This window comes from Ambystoma mexicanum, chromosome 10 (genome assembly GCF_040938575.1).
Source record: "Ambystoma mexicanum isolate Mex_15411 chromosome 10, UKY_AmexF1_1, whole genome shotgun sequence".
Taxonomy (NCBI): domain Eukaryota; kingdom Metazoa; phylum Chordata; class Amphibia; order Caudata; family Ambystomatidae; genus Ambystoma; species Ambystoma mexicanum.
Window position 1 is genome coordinate 1,241,619,803 of NC_090932.1, and position 13,807 is coordinate 1,241,633,609.

General features: G+C 45.9%; 1 protein-coding gene across 1 annotated transcript in view; it reads left to right on the forward strand.

Moving 5' to 3' along the window:
* Nucleotides 1-13,807, forward strand: part of MED13L (mediator complex subunit 13L) — a 2,324,591-nt gene that overhangs the window by 851,256 nt on the left and 1,459,528 nt on the right. The gene's annotated exons all lie outside the window — the stretch shown is intronic.

Here is a 13,807-nt window from a genome sequence, read left to right on the forward strand (position 1 = left end):
TCCAGTTGCCTTCCCTTTGTGGGTAGGCCACTTATTTCCAAGTGTTAAAATGCTGTGCCATCATGTAGTATATGGATGCACCCCACAAAGGTGCTGTGTTCCAGATTCTGCAACAGTGTGTGATCGTGGATCTATAGGTCAGCGCCAACCACCTTCCAGTCTGCACCTACTATGATAGGCAAAAGCACAGAAGAGGCCTCCTCCACTGCTCTTACATACTGTTCCAAGGTCCTACATGTCTTGCCCGCAGCCCAGTGGTAAATTGCTACTGAAACGAGTGCCAGTGAAAATTGTGTGCTTAAATTAGTGTTGCTAACTTGGGGATCACTAAAAATATATATCCTCTTTAGCTGTATATATGATTGTTCTCCTGTGGACTACAGTAGCGTGAACATATTTGCACTAATTTGCTTCAAAAGATTTATCTCCAAATACCTTTTTTTTTTAACCAAAGTCCATAAAAATGGTTCCAATAAGTGGGAAGACAGACTCCCAGATGAACAAGGTTTCACATTATATACAACATACCAAGGGTTGTATTTCCATTTTCCGCAATGACATCTTTGATGTCAAGCGTATTCATGCATCTTCCAACTCAACACATGATGCTATTAGTTATTAATAAAGATTCATTATTGTTTGAAGGTCTTACTGCTATTGGTCTTGGATCCTTTCCACCTTCAGGGTCCAATATTGATATTGGGAAAACGTATAATATGTCCTTTAATCTTAAGAGTTCTTACACCAATGCCAAATTTGAAGTCCAACCAGACCCACAAGCTTAGTACTGATCCTGAGGCACATCGAAAACAGAATCCAGTTAGAGCTGTGCCTGACGGTCAATGATAAATTGAACCTCCACTTGCAGCACATAAGTGCTCGATCTTGACATCTCAGCTCAGTCTAAAAAGCGAGTGGAAAATCATCTCTTGGAACATTGCCTGGCTTGGTAGTAAATTAGATGACCAAGATTGCCATTAATTTGTTGACTACTTCGAAATAGTGTTGAGTGTGCCCATCCAAACAGAGGAACTTCCGACTGACATTAAATTTGTCATGGACAGATTGAAAATATAATGGATCGAGAAGCAACTGGAAAGACCAGACAGTTGACTAGATTCCCGAACTATGCAACAAATCTGAATTGGGTGCAGAATCTTATATGGGCGGGATTACCTCCACCAATAAAAGTTTGCTTTAATTGAAGTTCTGATTAAACATCTTTCCAGTGGCTGATTTTACTGTAAATAGGGTGACAAGAGTATGCCCTTTCTACCTGTGTCATTGCAACAGATTTCCTATTCCTTTTAACTTGCACTGGATATAACCTGGCCAGAAATAAATGGTTGTTACCAATTTTTATCAAATATGGTGCAAGTTCTGTAACAGACGCACATGTGCTTTGCAAGATGACATAAAATGCAGAAGTCTTTTTTACAGTAGCAATTGATGTAGCCCGGCATAGCATTTGTTAACATCTGAAACAATGAAATTAAAAAGTTATTTTTATGTTACATTTTTGATTAAATATTCGATGTGTTCTTTCCGCTTGTGCTTTCATGGGAATTGGTTCCTAAATAAGACTAACTTTGACTTGACTAGTAATTTGCTTCCTTTTTAGAGGTATGATCACAGGATCCTCTCCTGTGACCTTTCTACTAGTAGTTGAAATGCTTGTTTTAAGAAAAATTTCAAGAGATTATTATGTTGCACAGCCAATCTAAAAGCAAGATGTATTGGAATCTGTAATTGCAGTGGCAATGGTCATTCCATGTCCGATTTAACATTTATTTTCATAGCAGTAGAAGTTCCAGTTCTGAATTTCTTTAAAAAAAAATTCCTAAGTCCTCTACAACAATTTTACTGTAGATGTGTGCAACTTCAGGGGGTCCTTGATTCATCTTTATAGTCTGTAAAACTTGTTTAGGCAACTGCACCATTAACGACTGTTCATCATACTTATGCACTGTTTTCCTGCCATGACCTTCTTTGCCTAATAAGCTTGTAGGAAGAAGTAAGGTGTCGGCCTGATCTGATTCCTTCCTTCTGTGGTTATCTGATAGCTGAGGTGCTCGAGCGGATAACTAGCATTGGGATCTGGGATGCTGTGTGTAGATACATTTGTCAGTGCCTTTTGTAAATATAACATCACATCAATGAGGCTACTAGATCGTTGTGCTATGTTCTGAAAATACTCCAGTAAATGACTATCTTTCAAAAGATAGACTTCTGTCTTCAAAAGCAGAATTACTCAACATTTAATTACCACTGATAATGGGCAAGTCCTTACCAGTCAGTCAAAGACGAGGTTTATTAGCATTGACAAAGTCAATAGATTTTCCCCTTATATAGTGTAAATCTTTGCTATGCTCACACACAGATGCAGTACACATGTTGAGGGATTAGTGACAAGTAGAGGGCAAACATTGATCAGGTGAATGGAATATTGCAGTCCAGGGCGCAAATATAGTGTAAATGGAGGAGAGTGTAGTAGATGAGTGGGTTCTGCATCCCTGTGCTGAGAGGTGGAGTTGCGACAGAATCTGTTAACTTAACTTTGCTTGGGCAGAACATGGAAAGAATAGACCATGTCAATGCATCTTCAATCACATATAGAAGGGGTACTACACCAGCTGCAGAAGTGTATGCTTCCTTTAAAAACAAGTACCTCACATGCACAAGCTTCTTATGACCCCTTAGCATTGCTAAGGGTACATATGTCTGGCCAATTTACATAGGAATGTATAAAAATCAATCACTTAATAATAAACACTGAAAACGTGCAATATGTGCAACTTTGCGTGCACACAAACGTCCTCCTTCTTTGCTGTAAGTTGGGGTCTTGATGGCAGTTGTATAGTGGGGGCTGCTGCTCCCCAGGGCTCGTTCTATTCTGTGGGGGGAGAGGGCAATTGGGGGGGGGTCTGTGTGTTGCCAATGGTCTGCATGTTCCTAGCGCTCTTGCTTTTGAGGAGGGGGAAGGTAGCTTTGCTGGGGTGTCCACTTCTAGTGCTGATGTGTCCAGTGCTTTAAGTGGGATAAGCAATTGAGGGGGGGGTATGATGCTTGTGAGGCAATGTTTGTATCTGGGGCCTTAAATATTGTCTTGCACTGCCTCAAATTCCAAGTTGCTAATAAACTTTCAGAAGAAGTGAGGCATATGTAATTGGAGTGGCTTGATATGCCAATCCAGTTTGCATTTGTTAACTGAAAGGGAGTAAACTCTACTTTAAAAGATGTGCTAAAATATAATTCATGTGTGTAAAGATATTGGCAAAAGGTAATAAATAATCTAAAATAGAACAGCAAATCTAAATAGGTTGGTGCACAATTCAATCCCACAATGCAGTTGAAAGAAATCCATGATTTGTGTACTAATTAAAATCATTCTAACAATACTTTACTGCAATGTGTTGCAAAAATTAAACAGTATGTTCTTATGATTTCCCTTCTGCGTTTGTAAATGGCTTAGTTTCAAATTTCTTTAATGTTGTGATTCTACACATGGCTGAAAGTGACATCTACTGGAAGTAGTTGCCACTCTTAAAAAAATAAAAAAATAAAAAAAATTGTTTGCATTACTGTGGTGAAGAAAAATGGTTGTGGAAGTCGGATTGGAGAATTCCTGCAGAGCTCTGGCTCAGGGGCAATATTTGAAGACTGCCATGACTGTATCCTGGCTCACATAAAGCCCTGGCTATGTGGGAGTTTTAGTCCAGGGAAATGTTTGCGTAGCATAAAATAGTGCTCCCTAGTCTCTCATCTTGAAACTATAGGTGAGTGGGCAAGTGAGGTAAATGCCCTGGCTGGAGGCTGCCTTTAGCAAACACTCATTAGGTGAACTGGATGTTTGAGTGACAGGAAGCATTCTTTAGGGACCATCTACCTCATTGCGCAGGTTTTTCTGTCATTGTTATGTTATTGGTACTTGTACCGCGCACTGCTGCCTTTTTTCATGGTCTCCAGGCACTCAGGCGGATCTGAAAAGGATGGGGTTGGGGAGGTTATTGCATTGAGAGGGAAAAGCACAAAGGCTTTGATGTGCTCTTGGTAGCTTCAGTTCGGAAAAGCCGAATACTGACATGATTTTGGTAGATTGGCATTTGTGTTTTGTAGGCAGATATTTCCTGGATGTTGGGGAGTGTTTGTAGTCTGCTTTGTGTCGGAGTTTTGTGTGAAGTCAGTTATGTAATGGATGGCAGATATTCTGAATGTCCGAGGGTTAGTTTTATTAGTAGGGTTGGTTGTGGCTGTTTGGGTTTGTTGCATTTGGTTGGCCCTTTCGCTTAGTTTTGTTCCTGGTGTGTTCGTGGTTGACAATTGAGTGGTCCATTCTCGTGGAGTTCTATTGCATTGTGGTGGGTGGAGTGTCATTCCAAAGTTTCCTTAAGCACAGAGTGTTAGAGCCATGTCTTCATGGTTTTCTGAACATGAGGTGGTCTCTTGTTATTTGTATTTCCTATGGGAGTGAGTTCCAGAGTTTCACTGCTGTGCAGGAAAATGTTGATCCTCAAATTTATTTTTTTAGAGTTTTGTTTGTGTTCGAGGCGGGCAGCGTTGCTGGATCATAATGTTCGTGTTGGTTTGCAGATGGTGATTTTCTCATGCATTCCAGTCCTTCCTGTGGATCACTCTGTGTGTTATGGGAGCGTTTTGAAGATTTGTTTTTGACTGGCAGCCAAAGCGAAGTCCTCAGTGCTGGTGTGATGTTTTATCTTCTTGCCAGTTTAAGGAGTAGTCTTGCAGCTGCGTTCTGTATTGTATTCATTGTAGCATACTCAACAGATATTCTAGCATTCCAATGTAGGCTTTTTTGCTGTAGTATGTTAACATGACGAGAGAGGATGGCAAGTGTTCTTTGTGTGAAGGAGAAGGGAAGTATTTTCTTTATCGTGTGTAGGTGGAAGAAGCATTTCTTAACTACTGCAATTACTGGTGGTTCTAGTGTTAGCTTGTTTATTAGGATTCCAGCCTTTTTGACCACCTTGGATGATTCTGGTGAGTTGCTTAGTTCAGCGGGCCATGGAATATGCTGGCTGTTTGCCAGGTCATTGGGTGTAATAATGATTTTGTCCAGGTTGAGTTTAAGGCTGTTGGTGATCATCCATTGGTTGAGTTCAATGAGGCAGTTGGTTAGTGTTTTGTTCTTCACTGGCATTGATTTTATAGATGATTTGGGTGCCGTCTGTGTAGTTGTAGCGGGTGAGGCCATGTTTTTTGATGAGGTTGATCAGTGGAGTCCTTTAGATGTTAGAGTAATGGTGAAGGCGATGAACCCTGTGGGACTCCACATGTTTTCCAAGGTGCTGATTTGAATGGTTCTAGCCAGATTGTTTGTTCTTTCTGTCAGGAAAGATTTTAACCAGAGGAGAGCATTGTTGCCGATCCCAATATTTCCTTGTCTTTTGATGAGTGTCGTGGTTGATTGTGTCAAACGCTCCTGAGAGACCGAGTAGTATTAATGCAGAGTTGGTGTTGGAGTCTGCATTGGTCTTTAGGTCGTCCCAGATAGCGCAGTTAACGTTCCTCTTATGGGTTTGAAGCCTACTTGTGCCTGATCCAGCAGCTCGTTGTTTTCCATGTATTGCAAGATTTGTTCGTAGACTTAGTTTTCTAGTAGTTTTGTCTGGTATGATACATTCGAAATTGGTCAGTAGTTGTAAGATCTTCCACGTTTCAAGAGGTAGGTTTAAGGAGTGGTTTGATGTCGACCGATTTTTATGGCTTGCAACACTGATCCTGTTGCTAGTGAGAGGTTGGGCTAGTATTCTGCCGGTGGTAGCCGGTTGAGGATGGCTTTGTAGAATTCTGGTGGGTAGAGGATCTGTTGGGGTATCTGCTCTGTTGCTTTTACTCACCAGGTTGCTGAAGCTTTATTTTGAGATTGGCTTGGAGAGGTTTAGTCTGGTCATTGGCTAGTTGAGTTGGTCTGTGGGACCTTTTGGCTTGCTTTGTATTGTGGGATATATTGACCCACTCAACAGTATTTCCCCACATCACCAAGCTGCATGTGCACAGAAACAGCAAAACGGCTGCGCTGGCTCCTGTGAGCTCTATGGCCTCAAAACTGCATTTTTGCAGCAACAAAAAGATGGCTGCACCTTCTTGCCAAGCATACAGTGGGCAGAATGGAACAATGGGACACACTGAAAGAGCGTGCCAGTGTGTTCTTACCTGTACAAAAGAAATGGAGTGAAAAAGCAGCACTGCTTTGCTGAAAACCCCAAGATCTCCATTATAAAGGCAACTTTTCACCTTTAAAACAATGCTGCTGACGCGATTGCCATCTTTTAAAAAAAAAAAAAGTTATTGATTTTTACAACATACAAAACATAACCATCACACCCGACATTTTAGGTACAACCTTCTTAGCATACATTTGCATGTTATTTATTACTGTCTTTCCCCCCAGCCCCCACTTTAACTCGAGCTTCCACCTCAATTCCTTGGATTTCCCTACTCTTGGGGTTAATCCCCTTTGCCATTCTCGGATGTGTCATATTCACTGGAATTGGCATGGGAGGATCTCGACAGTGTGGCTACCATTTGTCTCCATGCTATCATAGGTCCCACTTCATCATCCTCCCCACTGCTGGCTGCCTCGTACCATGCTACTGTCTCGGCATATGCCCATTTCATGAGATCCTTCCACCATACCTCCAACCTGGGTCTGAGCTCCTCTCCAGCCCATCAGCCCATGGCTATACTCCTTTTGGCCAGAATGTAGGCCAGGTCCTTGAGTTTGCAAACATGTTTGAGGTTGCCTGGTCTGGTAAATCCTTCCCCCCCCCACATCTAGCTTAATTCCCTCTTCAGATAGTCGTAGCTTGACTTCCTCCCAGAATTTTCCCACCTCCGGGCCGACCCAGAACATACGGATCATCCCGGCATCCACCTCCCCGCACTTGGGGCATTTTTGTACTTCTGTACTCCCAAATCTGGCGATCCTTTGGGGGGTCATGTATGCCCTTTGGGTGACCTATAACGGAATCTGCTGCAGACTCGCATTCCTAGACACCTTTTTATTATATCTCTGGACTCTTTCCCACTGCCAGTCTTGCATAGGTTCTCCCGCTTCCTCCTCCCAGTCCTGTCTCTATTGAAGAAACTCCTTACCCACTCTAGACATCACCAGTTCATAGATCCGGGATATTTCGTGCCCTCCCTCCAAGATATCGTACATCGCTTCTATGGCAGTGTCAGGTTGTTCTGCTAGTGCTATTTCGGACCATGTTTCCTTCACCCGTTTAATTATTCTAGTATATGTGATATATTGCCCCGTATGTACCCCAGTTTCGTCCACTATCATTTGGAAGTCCAATGCCTTTCCCTCTTACCATGTATCTCCCAAGGTCGCTAAGCCTACTGGCTCCCAGTGTTTGCGGATCCCTTTCCTCAGTTGCTCATCCACCCCGCATAGCGCCACAAGTGGCACCTGCAGGGAGCATGGGGTCGAGTTTCCTACAGCTCATCACGCTTTGGGCCATGTCTTCCAGCCCAGGTCCGGCAATCTTGATCGCCCATGCAGCTCTGATTTGGGTAGCCATAATCAGTTCTTTTAGGGAATAAGGGTTGCATTCACCCCTCAGCAATCTAGATTCTGCTATCTCGTCTTCCAACAGCCATCTAGCGACATATTGTAGCTGCCCTGCCAAGTGGTATATCACAAAGTTCAGCAGGTTTATGCCCCCTCTGTCCTACGTATTCTGCAATTTCTATAAGGCTACTCTGTTTCTGGAGTTGTGCCACAGGAAACCTCTACATAAAATATGAAGTTTGATAAAGTGTTTGGGCACCATGTATGGGATATTGCGAAGAACTGTAGTAGCCTAGGCAGGACCACCATCTTGAGCAAGGCCGTCCTTCCCACCATGGCTAGGGGGAGCTTTGCCTAGAACCCCATGCTATTCTTGATACTTTCCACTGCCCTCTGTTATATTTGTGCTAGTCTACGATCGTGTGATATATATTAATCCCCAGGTATCTGAATGTTCTGGTCTGCCAGGCTATCTGCAAAATAGGCAAGTTCTCCTGTGGGACTCCTCTGTGCCTCTCTAGGGGGCACATGCATGTTTTTCTAGGGTACACTGCTATGCCCGAAAGAGTCACGAAGCGCTCCATCACCTCCAAGATGTATTGCAAGTTTTCCTCTGGGTACCGCAGGTATAGCAGCATATCATCTGCATACAATATCAAGTGCGGTCCCCCCTTAGTGTAGACCCCTATTTCTTTGTGCTGCTGCCTCAAACAGATAGCTAATGGTTCTAGTGCAAGGATGTACAGCATCTGGGACCATGTACAGCCCTGTCTCGTTCCTCTACCAAGTTGCCATTTATATGAAATTATCTCTCCCGTTTTGACCAAGGCTGTTGGGGAGCTATACACCATTTTCACCCACCGCAGACACCCTGGTCCCATCCTGTATTCTTTCAAGACCACCATCATCCAAGGCCACCTTACGGAGTCGAAGGCTTTCACTGCATCAAACGAGACTATTGCTATCTCACTGGGGTCATCCTCTGCCTGTTCTATGATATGGTGGAGCCTCCTGTGGTTATCGGATATGCTTCTACCTGGGACATATCCGGTTTGATCGGGGCGTATAAGTTTATTACCCTCTTCAGTCTGTTCGCCAGCACAGCCGTGAGCATTTTACTGTCTTGGTTTAGCATGGGTAGAGGTCTGTACGACGCACATTCTATGCTTGGCTTGTCACGTTTGAGAAGCAAAATGATTACCGCCTCCCTCAGAGATTCCGACAGTCTCCCTTTCTCAAAGGCCTCGTTTAGCATTGCCAATAGCGGGTGGAGCCCTTCTTTACATCTTTTATAGAATTCACGAGGGAGCCCATCTGTCCCCGGAGCTTTGCTCCTGGGCAAATGTATTACCACTGTCTCTAATTCTTCTATTGTCATTGGGGCATCTAGGTTCTCCCTGTCTTCCTCATTCAATTTAGGTAGTCCTATATCTTCTAGCGTCTCCTGCTCTGCAGTCTCCCCTAAATCTTCAGAGAGGCGTTTGTAGAATCTAAGGAATCCCTTGTTCACACACTCCTTGGTGTTCCAGACCTGGCTTGCTTCTCCTGTTAAATCCCGAATTGCTGATCTTGGTGTCTCATTCTTGTATAGCCATTCGATCAGCCTCCCTGGTTTGTCTCCCCCTGCATGTTGCCTTTCGATGTATTTTTTGTAATTCACGTTGCATACCCTCTCCCAGAGCCCACCACAAGCCTGCTGTAATTGGCTCACCTGTTCTGCGTCTTCCTGTGAGGTGCCCCCTCTTTTCATAATTACTTCTAGTTTCTTTTCTGTCTCCTGCAACTCTCACTCTATTCCCCCTTGGAGCCCTCTAGATTTAGATATGGCCGCCCCTCTCACTACCACCTTAAAGGCCTCCCATAAGCTTCCCTCTGACTCCACGCTTCCTGTGTTATTTTCAAAATACCCAATTATCTCCTCCCTTAGGTCCTCGCGGAATGCAGTGTCCTTCAGTGCCTCAGCTCTAAGCCTCCATGTTGGGATCCTGGCACTAGGGGGTTGATGTCGCCACGTCAGGACCAGAGGGGAGTGGTCCGATAATATTCTCACCTTATATTCTGAACCCGTCATTTCCCCAACAAGTTCCGGAGTGGCTAACATGTAATCCAATCTCGTGTACAGGTTGTGTGGGGCGGCAAAGAGTGAGTAGAGCTCATCATTCGGGTGTTGCTGCCTTCATATGTCTTCCAGACCAAAGTCTCTCAGCAGGGCTTGTAGCATTTTCGCTGCGGGGGTGGGCTTATCTAATTTTGTATCTGACCTGTCCATTTTGGGGTTCAGCGTGCAATTGAAGTCCCTACCCCATACAACCGCGCCTCCTATGCGGGGATTGGTTTTACTATATAGTGTTTCAAAATAAGCCACTGTGTCTTGGTTAGGGGCATATGTGTTTATGATGCACAGTTCTCTGTTCTCCAACATCCCCCAGATCACTACCATCCTCCCATCCGGCTCCACCGTGGCCTGTAGCATCTGGAAGGGCACATGTGGCACTACCCAAATGATTACCCCCCTGGCATATGCCGAGTTGCTCCTATGGTGGTCCCTATCCACTTTTTCTTTACCACCTCATTTCTCTTTGGTGAGGTGGGTTTCTTGCAATAAGGCTATATCCACTTTTTGCCTTCTCAGGTACATCATTACCTTATTTCTCTTCAGGTAGCTATTGAGGTCTCTGACATTCCAGGTTACTGTTCTAAGGTGTCCCATTTTCATCCATATCTTATCCCTTCTCCCTCCCTCCTTGTCCTTCTCTGAGTCTGCTTGGCGTGGATGTGAGGTCGTTCCCTGTCCAATTTCAACATAAACCCCCAACTGGCCCCCCACCCCCTTGTCTCCCTAACTAAATTTACGCACACCTCCCAACTCATCCCCTTCCCCCCACCCTTCCTGTTCCCAACTGTTGCCCAGCTCCATCCCTGGATCTCGGGCTACCCCGCATTTGGTCCTTTCTCTGTGGTACCGATATTAGGAACCCAGCAGGGAGTTACCTATCTATCGGTAACCTAACTAAACTATTTATGGCGGTATGAGAGCGTGTCCCTCAGGTCTCCTGCAATTGTGCACTATTGCGCCATGCCCGGTCCCATTTCTTTATTCAACCCATCTCATGTCTATCCCTGCTGGCTTCGCCCTAGCTTATATTCAAGTACCAGTGTCTGGTATTTACAGCACCTGACATACTGCAGTCGCTGTCTTACTTATCTGATCCATCTTCTCTCTGGTTGTCTGTTTCAGACGGGCAGTTCTGGGCATCCAGCCACTCTGTTGTGTCCTCGGGGGGGGGGGGGTGGAGGGGGTGTGTCAAAGAACAGAGCTCTGTTCCTTTGGTACACCTTCAGTTTCGCCGGATACATCAGCATATATTTGTAGCCCGCCTCTCGCAGTCTTTTCTTCACTGATCCATAGTTAATTGGTCGTCTCTGCACCAAGAGTGTGTAGTCCGGGTACGCCGTAATATTCGCATATGCCCTTTGTATCATGCTGCCTTTCCGGAAGTGTTCTAGGATCTTCTCTCTATCTCGATAGTTCCGGATTTTGGCAATTATTGTTCTTGGGGTGGGGGGCTCCTTGTGGTGGCTTCCTTGTTAAGGCTCTGTGCGCTCTTTCCACTGCAAATCCTTGGGTGAGTGCCCCTCCTCCTATTTCTTGCAGCAACATCGTCTCGATCCCTCCGCAACTTCCGGTAGTCCCACGATACGCATATCATTTCTCCGGGCACGTCCTTCCGCTTCTTCTGCTCTATTTTCCCGGTTGCTTATGTGTTTCAGGATGTGGATCTCCGATGTATGGGATGCACATGTAGCTGTGTTTGGGGTCACTTCTTTTTCCAGTTCGCCTGTGCGTTCTGCTAACGCTCTGACATCTTGTCTGAGTAGATTCACTTCCTCCTGGACTGCCCCAACTCTAATTTCCAGTGCTGCCTTGAGTTCAACCATGGCTGACTCCAGTTTAGTTTCCCACGTTAGTTTCAGGTCCGCAATCGCTTCCAGCATCTGCTGATCCTTGCGTACCGTGGTAGTGTCTGTGTCTTCTCCTTGCTCCTTCTGTCAGTTGCGGTGTTCTCGTGTATTCCTCCAGCGTGGATTGTTTCCCTTTAGTCTTGGTCTGTTTGCTCGTCATCTCAATGTTGTTGTATGCCTCAATTCGTGTTATCGAGAGCGTAATCTCCGGCTCGTCGAGACTGGTATGTAGTTGACTGTGGTTCATGAGGGAGGCTGTGGTTTATGCCCACGTCTCCTGACAGCTGCCACTCCTATTGCCTTTGTATACCTGCCCTTGTTGGGCCGTGTTACCACTTCTGCTCTTTAGGGTTCATGGTCATATGCCGGCGTAGTGTCTGACCTGTCGATTCTTTGTATGCCACAGGGCCCCTTTGCTGCACTCCTTGATCATACTGTAATGTGTCTGCCAGTGCCTTGTGTTAGCACCCTTATGTCCGTGCCTTGAGTCCGCTTCCAGCCTCAGCACAGCATGCTCCTTTATTTTAATATATGCTGTTCGCTTTCTGCACATTCACTGTCTGCTTTTTTCCAGCTTTCCCCGGTTGTGTCCGGGACTTGCTGAATATCGCCTTGTCTAGTGTTAATAATGGATCTCTGGGCAGCAGGTACCTTGCCTGCATCTATTTATGGTTTATGCCGCGCAGCGTTCCACAGCTTTATTTCTTCGTTTTTTCTCATAGCACTACAGCTTTAGCCATCCCTATCCGGAGCTCCAGGCCAGTCTTCCTTGCCCCCTCCTTCACCTGGTGTGCTCGCTCGTGCTGTGATTGTGTTTCAAACTTTCCTGGGCTCCACAGCGCCACGACCATCCAGGCAACCACGTTGTTCAGGGGAGTGTCACGGTAACTCTGCCTTTTGTGGCTGCTATCACAATATGCCTTTTTTTGTCCACGGGTAGCGTCACTGTGAGCCTCTTACGGCCATATCCCACTTATTCAGTCAGCCCTCCTGTAACACGGTGTCTCTCATTAATGCACACCCTTGGTAGCATGAGTCCATGCGGAATTGGCGTTCCCTCGCCGCCACTCGCGGAGCGCCGACTCAGTGTTGCGTTGTATTAGTTACAGCTGTTGCGCCTTGGTTTTTTCTTCATTACGCACACGGCCGAGCTACCAACAGTATATCCTGCTGCACCGCGGCTCCTGTTCTTCAACGCCAGCCCACAGTTCACGGGGGTCGACTTCTCTCGAAGCCCCTCCCCGGGTCGCAAGCGGCGCAGTGCGGCCTCCGGGGCCGTCACGCTCCAGGGTCTGTGCGTGTCCACAGGTCTGGGCACACCACGGTCTTACCCGTGCGTGCAACTCGGTCCGCTCCTCCTCCTCCATCCCGGGCGGCTCACGGGTTGGCCCCACACCGTCGGGCATAGACGGTCCGCCCTCCGCAGTACGCAAGCATCTACGTCCCACTACGAACACTGCAGGGAGCCGGTGTCATGTCCACTGTCAGGGGCCAAAAGCTGTGCCACAAGCAAGCCCCCACATCTATTCTGAGGGCTTCAAGACTTCTGCAAAAATCCTGGTGCATCTGGCACCAGGCTCATGGACTGTAAGGAGATACCAGGCTTACTTTCAATTGACTACACAGGTCTTTAAATCCAACATGGAAGCAACCACACAGCCTAGTTCTCAAGAACCAAGCCATGCGGTCTAGTGTTCTGGGTGTGGCAGGTCTGGAACTACTTTCCCTGGTACTACTTTAACTGGGCTATATAAACCACACCCTGACTGCCAGACACGCTTCGTGTTATTCTGCAACTAGCAGTGTGACGCTCACCATGTCCGGCTCCTGGTCTTCAGCATTTTCCTGCAGTCCTGCAAGAACAAGATTATTTTGTCTAACCTGAGAATACACTATCCAGCACTCAGCATCTCAACCGGCAGCAATCTGTGGAACCGAGAGAAGAAGAAACGTCACTCAGCTGTGAGTACTAGCTTAGAGACTTCCGGGTGAACCGCTACCACAGCTGCTGCTCGAACATCGACCTGCAATAACGAGAAAAAAGGAAAAAACAATATCAGAGTGCGCACGCTTCCAAAAGATCGAATTCCACCAGTCTCACCTGAATCCCATCGTGCTACGCCACGCTTCAATCCAGAGCACCACAGCAACATTCTGCAAAGGAAAAGGAGACATATTCAGGTTCGCTTTCAATATACAACAACCGCAGCGCTTTATTTACCTTAACGGGTTCTGGGGGCCAGTTTTTCATCTCTCTCATCCACTCGCAGCACCACAGAGGCCTGTAAGGAGGAGAGGAAGAAAACA